This window comes from Lampetra planeri, chromosome 7 (assembly GCF_965212315.1).
Source record: "Lampetra planeri chromosome 7, kcLamPlan1.2.h2, whole genome shotgun sequence".
NCBI lineage: Eukaryota > Metazoa > Chordata > Hyperoartia > Petromyzontiformes > Petromyzontidae > Lampetra > Lampetra planeri.
The window spans coordinates 6030839-6047196 of record NC_136113.1 but is presented as its reverse complement, the minus strand read 5'-3'; positions in this window follow the sequence as shown (position 1 = coordinate 6047196).

The following is a 16358-nucleotide window of genomic DNA, read 5'->3' as shown; positions in this document are numbered from 1 at the left end:
GTTTCGATGGACCGAGCTGTGAATAGTTTTTTTTGCATGACCATCGTTGCCCATGCTGAGTGACAAACGAGAAAAGATGTGTGCTCCTTCCAGCTACCCCTGGCTGCCCAGGCAACCCTGGAGAGCCTGTAATTATTTCTTTGTGTGGGTTAATCATCTGCTAGCCGAAATAGAATGGATACGCAAATGCTCAGAGCCTCTGACATTAGTTTTAAACAATACATTTTAAATAACATTTTAAACTAATGTATTTAAATTGCACATTTCCGACTATTCACATATATACATATAAAAATACTAAAGTGATGTTAGCAGAATGTGTTTTTGGAATATGAGGAACTCTGAGCCAGTGCGAGCTTGTGAGTTTATGGAAGCTCTTAAACTTCTAACAAGACGCAACAATCTTAATTTTAAACATCGTTCTAGACTTGAGTTCGTCTTTAAATATATCATTATCTTTTAAAATTATGTTGTTGAAGAATTCTCAGCAGCAGCATGTTGGGATAAAGATCTTAATTCTCAAATGTACGGATTTAATTAATTTAAATCTGAAAAGAACACCAAGCAAAAATCTCGTTATGTTGTCAAACCTGTATTCACAATTGGGTCTGGAGGCAATCATCTAAAGGGCAATATTCTAACTTCTAAATGATCCTGCAACCCATTCTCAGGGGGAGCCCCAATTAGAGCTAATCATGGCAAGAGCTGGACTGCAATTCTAATTGCAGATCAATGTTTATGAAGATATTTTTCACATGTATACTGTTTGCCAGCACGTCAGTGATGCTATTACTCATGTTAATGGATTAAACTATTAAGAGATGTGCTGATGTGTTTTCTATTTCTTCGAAGCTACCTAGTTTCCTATTTCCTATTTGTGTTCACATTTCCCCTTTGAATGCCGAGTTAATTATTTTCTATAGGTCATCTTCACCCAGGCTTTCTCAAGAACATACATTTTTATTATTATTAAATCTGATGTTAGTTCTGTAGGTATAATTAACACGTTGTCACTGACTAAAATCTGCATATTTAATGTAAATATTTTACTCTATATTTAACATTTGTACTGCCATTCTAAAAACTTTCATTACTTGGGGTTAAAATTTACTCAAATTGGCTGTATTAGTTAACACAGTAGCAGTCATGCCACCAGCAATTGGAGGCATTGTAAATTAAATATTTAACATAAATAGGCCGCATGGGATTTCTTGAGTGGCCATTTGAAGCAATTCACAGAGGTGCCAATGCCTTCCTGCAGTTAGCTCCCTCTTTTTTAAATGGTATTGTAAAATAACATGTCACGCATTTTGCAAGAATGCACATATATTTGTTTGATAAATATGTCTCAAATGGGCTCAGGGATATTTTTTGTTTCTTTTCATTTTAAAATGTACAGCTGCAGGGTGGGTCATTAGAGAGACATCAGAAAACTTCAGCATTATATATAGGTAGCTCAAAAGCAGACATTTCATTGTGTCGAGGTAGAGAGTTGTGATTTCAAATTCTATGGTTCTTTCGTTGAAGTCACGTAGATAGAAAAAATAATAACAATAAAATAATATAGATTAAAATAAAGTGAATAAAAAAATATCACAACATTTCGATCGCAACATAAACGGTCGTCATCAGGAACAGGGAGGTTAGCCTCTGAGGGCAAGCTGTTAATAAAAGTTTAGAGATGGGTGGGGCAGCTAATGTTAATGTCGGAAAGGGCTCCGACGCTGATTTCAAGTCAAAGATAGCACAACAGTGCCATCTTCACAAATTAAATTTTGTAAAGAGGTATCATTCGTGCAATTGCGACACCTATGTCTGCATTGAAGCCAGCAATGTGTAAATTCAAGTACTGTAATACTGTAGTCGTCTCTAATGAAATGTTAAGAATGAGTACATTTAAATGAAAACAAGTGGACGTGCATTTAAACAGGCTTTTTTTTTCGCTCCACTAAAGGGTGTTCCTATTAGGGGTGTGAGAAATACCCCCCCCCCTCCCGCCCTTGTGTGATTCAGGAGCACAATTGATATGATAATTAATTTCATTTTTCAACATTGCAGTGAATGCGTTCCACCTCTCGTGTAAATACGGAGGGTGTGAGGATGCCTTTGGGACAAGAGAAGACTGATCAAATCAGCAGATTTTTGTGATACCGCGTAGCTAGCTGTGCTATTCTTTCAGTCAGGCTTACAGGAAGAGTAAGCGGAATAAAAAGGGTGCGAGTACAACTATCGCGAGTGCTTGGTTGAGTTAATGCTGACAAAATCACGAGGTCACGGTGAATTGCATCGCCATCCTCATGCAAATGAATTTTCCAACGAACACTTAAAATTTGTTCTCGTGCTGTATACGCTGTCACGTTTGATATTTCATTCCCTGCTTCTGATAAGGTCACAAAATATGTCTCCGAGGCATGACAGCACTTTTGCACACATGGTGGTGATATTCATTGGCATTTTGGTAACTGGAATTATTCAATTTTCTTATATTGGCTGGTGTATGTTTATGACATCCTTGTAACGTAATATGTGCCTCTAAATTCCGATTTATTATCCTTCTTGTCACGATGCTCATCGAAAAATGAAAAACATTGCCCCTCTTTTATACTAACAAAAATATCCTTTCCTGTAAAAATGTTTACGTGCATTGGTATTTAACACGTAGGCTTTCGCGACCAATATTATTCATAATAAAGGTTTTTTGGGTTAGATCGCGTTATTTATAAATGTGTTGCAACCCTCCACCACCCGAAACGGCCAATCAGTAAAAAAGGTGTCACGTTGACAAAAGACAAATAGTTCACGACTTTAGCCCACCGGTGTGTTGAAGAGTGAATCCACAACATTTACAATTTTTGAGTACGACGTTTCGCTGGTAATTACATCCAGCATCATCGGGCAATTTGCCAGAAGAGTGAAGTCCTCCACCTGCTTCTGGTCTTAAATAGAGCAGCAGGGTGACGTCATCATTTAACCCAATCAGGTGCAGAGATCAGAGGTGGAGAGGGGGGGTATTGTAATTTTATAATAGATTAGTAATCAGTTAATTGTTATGATTAGTAATCAGTTGTAGATTAGTAATTAGTTGTAATGTGTATTATTTAATAACGGAACCCGATTACTATACCCAATAAGGTGCAGAAATCAGAGGTGGCGGGAGGGAGGGGGGTATTGTAATTATATTCTACGTTAGAAAATCAGTTAATTAGTATGTGTTTCCCCTATAAGGAATTTTAATAATACGCTTCCAGGCCGCACCCAGCCTGTAGCTGTCAGAGCGATTAAAGTTATTTGTATTTCTCTCAATTTCAATGGATTATCTAATTAGTCTTGGCCAGTAATAATTCGTTTTACACAACACTTCAACGTTATCAAAATTTATTGAGTATCCTTGTTGACAAGCATGTTCTGCCACTGCCGACAGCTTTGTTTGAGATAATTAAATATTTATTTGGTGTTCTTTTAGTCTTACGCTGATGTTACGTCCCATCTGTTCAATATAGCATCTGCCACATAAGCAATTAATCTGATATGCACCTTCTGTTGATAATTTAGGTAATTCGTCTTTAGTAGAAGATACTAGTTTTTGAATTTTGTGTACTGTTCCAAATCACTTTCAGCAGAGTTGCTTTGCAATCGTGATTTGGCATTCAGTGCTCTGTTAATTTGAGCATTATTGTAGCCATTCTGTCGTCGTGCTTCTTTAAGATGTTTACTCCCTCTCACTAGACTTTCACCATCTGACACTGTTTTAGCCCGATGTATGAGCGTCTTGATAAGAGAGGATTTCTGAGCTGGGTGATGATGTGAATCTGCATTCTAAAGTATTAGTTGGATCTCGTTTAATTTTAATGTAGGTACTTTCCTCTAGTAAATCCTTAATTTTATTATCATAATCAGCTTGTGACGTCACTATGGTAGTGCGGCCTTTATCAGCTGCCAGAATTTGAATACCTTTATTTAATCGGAGCTCTTTTAAGGCTTCGTTAAAGCAAATATGTATGGGGTGTATGCGATGATGGTGCATCGCACGCCACGGCCCTCCAGGGCCGGCACCATACAGTGACATCCCCGATGTCACTACATCACCCCCCTCTTCATAGCATTCAGCCATCCCGGCTGTCAACTCCCCCTCTAAACGAACAAATGATCGAAATGCAAGAAAAAAACACAGTGTGCCTCAACAATCACAAGAACGAAAATAAATACCCTAACCCACCTGTACAAAAATTACACTATCCACAAATATACAAACCAACAGGAAGAAGGGTGTAAACCAACGAACCCATAATAACAACACCGCATCATTAAGCAATATCAAAAAAACGCGTAAACCCTCGTGATCCCCTCTCCATCACACCTCCCACCTTCACCGTGTAACAACGCTCGTGAGCTCAATGGCGGCCAGGATCAGCTAATAACTGTCACGACACAGCGAGTGCGACAAGCAACTGACAGCGTGGGAGCATGTGTGCAAGGGAATCACGAAAAACGAGTCTTTGAGCGAGTGCGTGATGCAGGGCCCCCAGGGGAGGTGAGCTCGCTCACCATGGAGGTCCCGGGGGGAATGTGTAAATATTTTACCGAACCAAGCTCCTCACCGTGAGCAGTAGGCCGGGTTGACGAATCCTCCGTGTTCGAAGCCTACGAAGCCGGCATGCGCAGCCGCGCAGGAGACATCAGTCGGGCAGCACTTGGGAGCGGCTGTCATGCCGCCGCCACGAAGCCGTTCAGCAGGCGCCCCATCTAAGACCTCGCCACCACCAAGCGACGGAGCCGACCCCGCGTCCCCCTCACCTCACCTCACACGAACACACCCGCACGCATTCCCCCCCCCCCCATAGAGCTCCGTGGGGAGGTCACCTGGCCGACCGGTTTTTATCCGAGAAGCCCTTATCGGGATTAAACTTTCACGGTTTCCGGCGACCAGGGAATTGGACGACCTCCCCCGACGCTACTTTGCACCCCGGCGCTGCGACCGGCCTTAAGGTTGCAAGGTCGCAGCGAGGGGCCACTCGGCCACCGCGGGGGAAACGCATCTCACACACCCCACACACGCAAGTATCGACGGGGCAGGCAGAGGGAATAAGCATTGTGATGGAGGAGCATCATTAGAAAACACGCAGGCACCATTGTTAGGGGAGTTAAAGGATAAGGCTGTTAGTATGAGTAATCGGGAGAGCGGGGTCACGCGGGGAGCCGTGCACAAATTCCCACGGCGCACCTTTGTGACGGACACCACCGCATAAACTGCGATAATGGGGGGGGGCCTGCGTGAGAAAGGGATTGATTGGAATTTGCGCCGCGCAGGTTGAGCATTAATTAGCATATCAAAAGCGGATTGATTGGAATTTGCGCCGCGCAGGTTGAGCATTAAGTAGCATATCAAAAGCGCCCGGAACGGCGGTGCGCATACGAGAGAGTCGCATTCCCTTTGAGGTAGGGAGGATAAATGGGGAGCGCAAAGGGGAAATCGCTCTCTTGCTCCGAGAAGCCAACGTCCAAGACTGCCCCAGCTCTGCCCTCCGGACGTCCGTGCGACGTGTCGAGGCAAGCAGCGAGGAAAACCCACGGAACGTCGAGTGCCTCAAACCGTGAGTAAGGAGGTAAAAGTGTTTCGTGAACGATAAATAGGGAATAGGTTCCGGGTTAGTAGAGTAGGCAGCCTCGTCGATTCATACTGACTCAACAACCAGTCCCACGTAGCAGACAATAAATCATTAATAGCATATCGTGGCCTCGTGTGATCTCGTGTTATAAGTGTGAACGCGTGTGGTACTGTGTATGCGTAAGCTCGCGGCGTGCGTAATCAGCGTACCCCAGGTGCGCGATCATAACGTGAGCGGCGAGCGCGGCGCAGAGCGGCGCAAGAGTGGGTATCGCGTGTGGAGCTGTATGTGTGTGTGCGCGCACGTTCACGACGTGTATAATACAGGTGCGCGATCCTAGCGTGAGTGGTCAGGGTTGAGTGAGTGCCGCGCAGAACTGTGTGTGGGTGTGCGCGTACGTAATTAACCATGCCTACTACGCGGACCCGCAGGGGAGGGGAATCCTGGAGCGACGGCTCTCACCCCATGGGTGAAGAACGCAGCAGCGGTTCGCCTAGCAGCGAGGGGGCGAGTAATGAGGTTAACCCGGCCGTTAGGGGTACCGAGGGAGGGATCTCGGGGGCTAGCGACCCTCACACGGCACAGAATCGCTTCGCCCGGGACCAACTGCCATGGGCACACACACCGGGTCGCCAGACACACTCGATACTCGGCCCCAGCGATGTGGAGATTAAATGAATTTGTGCGGCGCAATAACCAGTTCCAGGCAAGAAGGATGATCCACACCCCGGGATTGTCGCGTGCAAGGCTCAGCACCCACATTCCCGACGACACCCCCTTCCGGACGTGCCGGTGACGCCTGAGCCAACACCATACCCTCCTGGGTCACTGTGGTATCCAACCCAGCATTAAGAACCTGAATAAAAGGTTCCTGCTCGTTTGACACTAACATATGAGATAAAATTGCGTACCCCGTTGCACCCAAATCGAGCGGCTTCCTCAAGCGGAGGGGAACAAACATCTGCACCGTAGCGTTGGCCGCACACAACCAAGTAGGGGAAGGCAAAAATGCCACACAACATCCGGATGGCAATTCCAAGCAGCCGCGGTCAATGCAGATTTCCAACGGCATCCTACAAAGGAAATCAGTTCTAAGTAAACATGGAGACAAGAATGTGTCCCGATAATTTAACGTCAGCGATGCACACCTCGGCCGTTATCCGACCAATGATGCCCAATGAGCCGCCGTCAGCGGCGAAACACGGCACATCGACAGGGTCTAGAACCCGACACTTAGGGGGCAAAATATTGAAAATCAGCTCCGAAATGATAGCTGCTGACGCACCCGTGTCAACTAGCATCCTTATTTCCACACCCTCAATGGACCCAAGCACGGTTGATGAACCCGCGGCTGCAGCCACCACTCGATGGGCCAGCTCCGACCACTAATCCGGTCGGAGCTGACGAACCTCATGATGACGCTTCGGACTCCCCCGTACCGATGCGCGATTGGGCCACGAATCAAAATGCCTCGATGGGTGAGGTGAGGCCAATGGTCGAGTGTGGAGTACGTTGCAACTCGCCTCAGGGTGTAGGGAAGTGTAGGATGGCGGTGATGCTGGGAGGCGCCGTCGTGGTACACGGCAGCCTGATGACACGTGCCCTGGCAGGCTGCAATTGTAGCAGGTGACACGGCCGCCTCCGGAGTGAGACGACGACCTTGGCCACCGCTGCTCGACCGTCCGCTGCGTGCCATCGCCACGCCGGTCATCTCCACCCTGAGTCAACGCACATGCAAAAAGGGGCTCTGTTCCATCAGGCGGCCCCGGTTCCATGCGGGAAATAGCACACGTCACCTAGACCCTGTCCCATTGTAGAAGTAGCTGGGCTCGGATGCAGTTAACGAGATATCATCTTCAGCTGGAAGAATGATGTGGAGGGTTTCCACGAAGGCTAGCAATCTCTCCAGGACCAACGTGTTAATGCCATCGTGGTCCATCTCCGGGAAGGCGGCTTTTGCGAGCGCCAAAAGCGCGCTACGGAAGGCGAGGGCCGACTCGTCCTCCCCCTTCCGTCGCGTGGCGAATTTGTGGCCCGCGTTCGCCGGAGGCTTGTAAATAGACGTCATCCGGTTGAAAGCCTGAGTGAGGGTGGACCTCTCCGGCGGCAGGATGGCGAGAAATGCTGCAAGGGCGTCATCATCGAGGGCGGCAGGTAGCGCCCGCAGCGCCTCCATCTCTGTCCACCCCGCCAAGCCGGCGTTCATGAGGAACCGCTGCTTGAAGGCTGTTGTTCAAAGAAAGCTCCGACGCCGATCACATCCTGGAAGCGCGCCATGATAATGTCCAGTGGGCACGCTTTTTGATAGCGTCATCGCCCATGTCAAACGTCCAATTCCACCTGGTCGGCGAGTGCTGGTGCGTCAGCTCCTTACTGGCGAGCTTGGCAATCTCAGCCTCGCGGCGGTACGACTGCCGGATGACCTCACCTGATATTGACGAGTGCCTTGCGCAGTTTGGCGTTGGTCGACTTGATCAGTTTGAGAACTTGGACGACGCTGATCTGGACCGAATGATCTGCACAGCGTCCGCGTTGACCAGGGCGAACGTCTTGACAGCACTGATCGTATCGGAGCCATTGTTGCTGGTGACAGCGAGCAGCTTGGTCGAGACATTGTGCCCAAGGCTTTGGAGGTGCTCAAACAGAGTGGTGCCAATGAGCTTGCCGACACCCCTTCCGGACTGCACATTGAGGATCGTCAGCAGCATGGATTTCGATGCACCAGATTTGGTGTCGATCCAGTGCACCGTGACCATCCAAAATCCCTTCAGGTTGCAGTTCGACCAACCGTCAATGGTGAGCAAGATGGTGACGTCCAGGTTGGAGAAGAATTCCCCGACGATGGGCAGCATGATGGCGTGATGCTCAACAGTCCTGCGAATGATGGTGCGGGTCGACGGGCCTTCATATCCCTGCGTCAATGTGTGGACCAAGGTCTTGAACTTGTCGCTGCCGGCGGCTCGCAAAGAGATTGCACCTTGGATAACAAAATCAACCACCGAGTTCTCAAACATTACCAGGAGGCGATCCAAGATTGCTGGCCAGCTGTATTAGGCGTCTCGCCGACGCCGACGTCCCGACCTCGCTGCCTGGGGCAAGCACGTTTTGCTTTTTGAGGTGGGCTTTCTACCCCGACGTGTTCGTGTGGGAGGAAAACCACTTGCATTAGTGCACGCACTGCCACTTCCTTGCTGCACATGGGGATCACCCTCCATCCAATCGTGCGTGTGCTCCTACGGGAACGCATGCCGCTGCCTCTTTCGATTGCTGTTCGCAGCGACCCCAAAAATGGCGTTGCTGGCATCCTCGACCTCATCCTCTACCTCAAGGACCTGGTCCATCTCCATCTCGTCCGACATCAATGATCGCAATTTAAAATGGAGGCCACGGACTGCGCCACGTAGCTTTTCAAGATATTTACCAGGTAATACTTTGCGCTACCTTTACCATTACCTTACCCCTTGGCATGGTCGACACCTTTACCCTTTACCTTTACCCTTTTACCCAGTAAAAAGGGTAAATTACTTTACCTTGCCGAGGCCTAGACAGAACTCTGCGTGGAGTGAAGTCGCAGCGTGGAGGAGCACTGCGAGGCGATCGTGCACCTCCCGTAGGATCGCCTCCACCGACGGCAAAGCGTCGAGTGCCCGAATGGTGCCCTGCTCCACTGGCAGCGTCTCCAGCTCATTCTCCAAAGCTGTAGGCGGCACGAGGTCCTCGCCGTCCGACATCCTGGTACGTGGTCTGCAACGCGTAGTCCACAGCTAACTGTATAAACAAGCATGTTGGCCACTTCCGTTACCAGTTGTAGTGAGGCCAACTGACTCGGAGACGTTGTTCTTTAGAGGCAACACATTTATCGTAACATCAACCTGCCAACACAAAGGGGTAACTGCCCCTTCACCAGATACAGCCTAGGGTGGTGACCACCCAGCTAACTACTCTATATGTAGGAGTTACAGCTACGAATGGTCTGACCCTCACTCGGGCCCCCGACCATGTGTTGATGCCTCGTAGGACATAGAGCTTCCAGCTTGTAGAATGCAGCGACCCCGGTCTCTCTCAGGGACCCACCTTATATCCTACCGGGTCGTGGCCGCTCCAACCTCGGCCCCGCCCGCCTTCTCGAGCGTTCTAGCTTATTCTCGATCCCCCTCGAGAGCTCTCCCTGGACACGTGATCACTCCCTAGCCCCCCCACATGGGGCCTTCTCTGTGGACACTCCAGATCACGTGTCTACGAGGTCAACCAGAGTGCCATGGCCCTGGGCAACCCTGTCCCTGGGCTGACACTCTCTCGCTCCCCCTTGTGGTAGCCCGCTCTCCACGCTCTGCGTGGTGCCTGCGCTATCCCAGCACTCACCAAGCCCCGCTAGGGCTGGTACTACACCCGCCTATGGGGTGTACACGATGATGGTGCATCGCACGCCATGGCCCTCCCGGGCCGGCACCATACAGTGACATCCCCGATGTCACTACACATGCCTTGAATTACTTAGCTCAGTTATGAGAATAAAATATCAACGTACAGCCCTTTATCAATCCACTGCTGGGGTAAAGCCTCCCCATGCCGCATCAATCATGGGGATTGTTTGACCATACTTTGCCTCGCTGGTCAGTGCGGGTTGTTGTAGGGGGTACCAGCACCTAGTTGAGAAATAATTTATCAATGAGGTTATCCATGGTCAGCTCACCAGGTACATTGTTTAGTGAGCTACTGCTTGAGCTCATTTAACGTTTATAAAATATTCTGACCATGTGGATACAGTCACAAATTTATATATTTTGTTGGGAATACATTTCCATAATGAAGTTGGTGCTCTTGTATTTTCTTTATATTCTTACAGACAAGTTTTGTGTCAATTTATGTATTTGTGAACAGTATTTGCAACAGACCCTTGAATCGTATCTTACATCAAGGCTACATTGCTGGCGCACCATCCCTTTATCGTTCATGCTGTGCTGCCAAACGCAGCTCGTTTGTGTAATGCCACTTTACTTTTACATCCTAGTAAACATTTTCATAGCAAATCAAAGAATGAAGGAACAATAGAAAACAACGTGTTATGTTGCACTGCAGAGAGAGAGTGGGTGATTTGCTATTGAGGGTGGTGGAAGATAAAAGTATTGCCGTCCAAATAAGAGCACTAACATACGATTTTCATGAAATCCGAATTAATGTCGTGATTTTTCAGTCCGCCTACAGCAGTGTATATAGTGATGTAAATGGATAAATAACAACCACAATGGACTAGGTTCTGGTAAATATTTAATGTTTACAGCAAGCAATTACATACGTATTGAGACTCCCAGGCCTGAGGCAATTCTGAATCACATTCTAATGGATAATATATCTCGTGCATTTGCCCTCAATCCCCAGTGCGACCAATGGGTTATTGGAATTCTGCAATTTTGTCAGAGATTTGGAATCGCGAATAAGTGTCAGTCGTGTGTCTTAAGGCAAATTCCATCTGTTTCATAGTAATGCAAAAATATATATATACTGAAATTATGTACAATAACAGGATGTACAATTAACTGAAATTCTGCGAGAGAAAAAAGCTCCAATAATTTTCGGAAAAAAGTCATTTTTAAATAGTAAAATATACATTATATACTCCCATGTATACATGGCGACTAATATATTGTGCATTGTTGCTCAAATTAACTACACATTATCAGAAACGCCTACAATTGTGCAGTTACTAACAGATTATTGTTGCTATCGCCCAGGATTCAGCATAATCATGGGTCTTGCAGGGACAATGCATCCTTCGAACATTATGAAAAACTGTCTTGTAAAATAATATATGTACTTTAACTTATTTTCCCACAATTATATGCCCTGCATCATCATGAGGCTCAACATCGATTCGAAAATCTCCCAGGATGGTGAAATAATTGCTTTTATTTATATTCACACGATATTTTTGTCTTATTCTGAAAGCCAGAATGCAGCAACATTTTCACGTGATATTTTTTGTGCAATCATTAGTGACCCAGCTAAGTCGATCAGCTCTCTACACTTGGGAACCCAGTTTTCATCACAGGTGGCGGCCCTAATTCAAACCTATGGTCTCTCTATTGCCACTCAATGCTGGAACCTCTGAGCCAACTGCCCAGCTCATGAGAATGGTATTTATATAAATTATTCACACTCAGGTTGAGAAATCACTTTGGCAACTGTAATACCCGCATCACAATGTTCCTCGGCCATGATGAGATATGTTTGGATGACATGGAATTGTCGGCCGACGATGAGAAATCCCTCTCCAATTCTTAAATTTATACTTCCTCAGGTTAACATTTCTGACGGTGACACATCGTGTCACATTGTGTCACTCTCGTGACAATAGGTTGCTAATGCATTTACTGATGTGGCAAATTTGAGATATTAAATGTAAAAAAGTAAATGTACCATGTGACCTTACACAGCTCGAACCTTATTTAAATGTGGTGTTTAATTGTCCACTACGTGATTAGTTGCCATTTATTTCAGGAGTAATAAGAGAACAGCAGTCATGAATCACTTTGTTGGGAACAGATTGTGGATATTCATTTATAGGAGGGATTTACAATAACTTTTTAGATATTTAGATTTGTCAGAATGCACCCAACACTGCCACGTTTACAAAGTCACAATCGTAGCTTGGACTATAACAGGCAGAAAACTATTTTTTCAAATGACTTGAGATTTAATTTGAAAGTGGTGGTGGAGTGATTAATGAAACAAGCCACCCGAGTTCAATTCCTGGCCACTTCCAACATCACTGGTGAGAAATATCTGAACCTGCACTGATCTCCTCTTCACCAAGTCGTCGCAGCATGCAACATGGCAAAGTATGGCCAAACCTCTACAAACAACATGCCATGGGAAGCCCTCATCCAGCAGTGGGTCTGACAACAGACGGTAGAGTTAATCTACTCATATATGTACTGAAGAATATATATTAGCGTAATTCCCCGTTCTTAATAAGAGGTAAAATCCCAATGATATTTATATGCTTAAAAAAAAAATACATTTCTATTTTTAGTATCTTCATTTAATTTACGCATGTAATCTCATTTGTGCACATTTATTCCATTTATCATATTGGGAGGATTTGTACGCAAGGGTTAATGGACGCAGGGAGACACCCTGTAGCAGCCACGCTACTGCACAGACAGAACGCACGATGCAACGCAGCCTTGCCATTCATACCCAATCGTTTCGTATAATGGCTTGCCCTTCTCTTGCCCTTCTCTTGCCCTTCTCTCTTCACCCAGTCCTGCCTGCAGCCCCCACCCCCATTCTATCTCTTTGACCTAAAGCCTCCTCGCCCTTTCGTCTCAACCTCTTGGCATTTTCTACGGCGGCCCTACCGCGTTTACCTCTCGTGACAAACCCCAGCCTCTGTGTTGCAGCTCTCCCAGTGTACACCACCACAAGACCAAATATTCCCCGTGTAGCCTACACAGGCCGTTGGGGCAAGTGCTGTTCGCGGGCACCCATGAAAGGCGCTACAGCGCACAAAATTGTGGTGTGGCTATCACCACTCTCAGCCACTTTTATCTCACCAATGTTGGTATTCAATTATGTCCGAGTAGACTTAGGGGAGACCCAGGACCAGTTCAGATAATCACGACTGATGTTGACCTTGGGCATGAATCGAACTCCGATCGCCGGGTTCATAGCTCAGTGCATTGCGCTAACCGCTACTTATATATACGTTTAACTTCTTTCCCACCGTACATAACCAACCATGTTAATCGGAGGTGTGGGGGAAGGACAACAAACGAAACACTGAAAGTAGTTCTCAAGAAATGAGTTTTTAATCGAGAAAATTTAAAAGTGTACATCTCCAGTGGCTTCCTAATAACATAAGGAAGAGCGTTCCAGACGGCCGCAGAAACGCATCTGAAAGTGCGCGATGCAGTGACCGACTTTGTTCTATGGTCAGCCAAAAAAAACCTCTACGCTACCACCCCCCAACACGCAACGCCGCCAATATGTGAACGCTCATCCCCCCCCCCCGTACACGTCCCTCGCTCGCTCTGCTCCCCCACTCTGCACACGCTGCTGCCAGCTGCTGCTGGCTCTGTAGTGCCCTCCTGCTGGAGCAAGCTTCGCGTGCTAACCGGGTAAGTGCCCGTTGCACTCCCATTCGACACATGATGATGGTGATAATAATTATTATCGGCGACCAATTTTCTCAATTAACGGTGGATGTGTTAACGTCAGTAAATCGTGCGATTTTCTTTCTTTATTTGCACATGCTCCTGTGACCATTTTGTTGGAGAAGAGATAACTAATTATACTCTTTTCGATTAAACAAATTATTTGGTGATGCTGCTGCTGCGAAGGCAGTGGTGAATAAGCATAATCAATGAATAAGAAATCTCAAGAGCCTTGAGATTGTATGAAAGGCGCTATATAAGCTGTGATTATGCTGTTATTAACGAATGTTTTTTTTACATTGAAATGTACGTAGGATTGCAACGTGTGATCGCAAACGCCGTAGCATTAACAGCCGTGGAGAAAGTGACGCTAAATCGAGAATAAAAATGATAGAGGGAAGGTTATTTAACTGTTATAGCCTTTAGGACGCTGCGGTGCAATAATGATGTAGCTCGTGAGGCTTGCGCGTGCAACAGTGTGTGGGTGGATTGGTGACTCAACCCTGAGCTTGTGCTAATGCCTGCAACGTGAAGAGCTGATTGTGCTTTGAAAGGCAATTAGTGTGTATGGCCTCCAAAGCAGTTACCGAAGTGAAACGTTCTTCTGTATATTTCTAGTTTTCCCCTAATAGGCTTCTCCACCTTAAACCCTTCCTCGACCAAGAAGTCTAGAATAGACTAAATGTGTGTAATTGTTGCTGAGCTGGTGAGTGGTGATGAAGTCAAGGATGTCTGTACGGTTTTAATGGTGCAGCAGTACACATAGTGGATTAGGTAAACATTTGCTAACTCATACACCACTATGTTTAATTGAAATAATTCTTGACTATGTTCTGGTTATGTCTACCAATACAATTACAGCGTCTTCAGATAGCGGTCACATTTATACGCCATATAAACCAAATTGTTTTCGCTTAAAAAAAGTATTTTTAAACGTAAATTTTACGCATTTCACTCCATGACGTCTGACCCGTCTTGGAACGAATTTCTTAATTGCACCTGGCCAAATGATTTCTACCGAGATTTCATTTTATTGTGGCTTCTCAATGTAATCCTACACGTTGCATTTGCCATCGCAGTGGATCAACGAGTGTGCATGTAGATTGAGTGAACTGAAGTGTGTCAGAATAAGGCCAAGCAGAGATTGAGCCTTCAGAATAGCAAATCGGCTTATGAGCATTCTAGACAAATGTCATTTGAGTCGAAAACAAGGCTCACGGCTGGACTCTGTGATCTGATGCAAGGAACATCGGTACTTTGGAATGTTACGTGAGTCATTTCTCAGGGTTGTCCGTTTGCCGATTGTTGAATTGTGACACCAAAGAAGAGGCCATTGAAAATGTGAAAGTCAAATGTGGGATAAGCGTTTTTCTTTTGCGCAACATTCACAACCACTGGAGGATATTTTAATAATTTAATTTCAACGAAATTATATTCTGTGCTTTAAATGTTTACATACACATGAGTAATGCACAATTTCCAGCTGAAAACGTATTATTATTCTCATCAGCAACGTAAACTTTTATTTATAAAACAAAACTTAACGGTCTGTGGTTCGCACATAATCGAGTAATGGACTGCGTGGTGCATTTTCACGAGTTACATTGTAGTCGGATGATTGGCACACAGCTTCATTCATTGAACAGAACAAACGGGTTTCCTTAAAACCTTCTGCTGCTAGACCACCCAGATTATATGGCTTACCAAAAATCCATAAAGAAGGTACACCCCTTCGTCCCAACGTCTCCACCATTCGCTCACTCACCTACAAACAGGCCCGATATCTGTCTGAGACCTTACAGCCATTCACTGGTAAGACCACCTCTTCTGTACTTAACTCAGCTCACCTGGTATCGTCAATTAAGGACATCTCACTGTCCCCAGGTGATTTGCTCGTTAGTTTTGATGTAGTTTCTTTGTTCACCAAAGTTCCTGTGCCCGATACCATTGCAATCATTGAAGATTTGGTCCAACAAGGATTGAATGCTGATGTACCGGCCTTGGTGAGATACCGCCTTACCAAGACATACTTCACCTGGAATGGAACATTCTACAATGTTCCATTCCAGGTGGAAGGCACCCCAATGGTTTCTCCCTTATCTCCCGTTGTAGCCAATGTTATCATGGAAAATTTTGAGACGGACGCCATCCAGGCATCCACTCTACGCCCGTCCTTGTGGAAGAGGTACGTGGATGACAGGGTTGTCATCAGGTCACATGGCCGACTGGCTCTGAATCAATTCCTCAACCACACCAATTCCATACACACAGCCATCAAATTCACCATGGAGGTAGAAAAGGATGGCAAGTTACCTTTCTTGGATGTCATAATAAAAAAGAGACCAGATGGCTCAATGAGCCATTCTTTCTACAGGAAAGCAACCCATACTGATGCCTACCTAAAACCTGACTCCCACCACCATCCATCCCAGAAGAATTCCCTCATCAAAACTCTACACCATAGAGCTCAATATATCTCCGACCATGAACACCTAACCAGTGAACTCAAACACGTACACCAAACTCTCGAGGTGAATGAATACTCTGACTACACAATCCGCAAAGCCATCACCAAAACCGTGAGGAAGGAGCCATC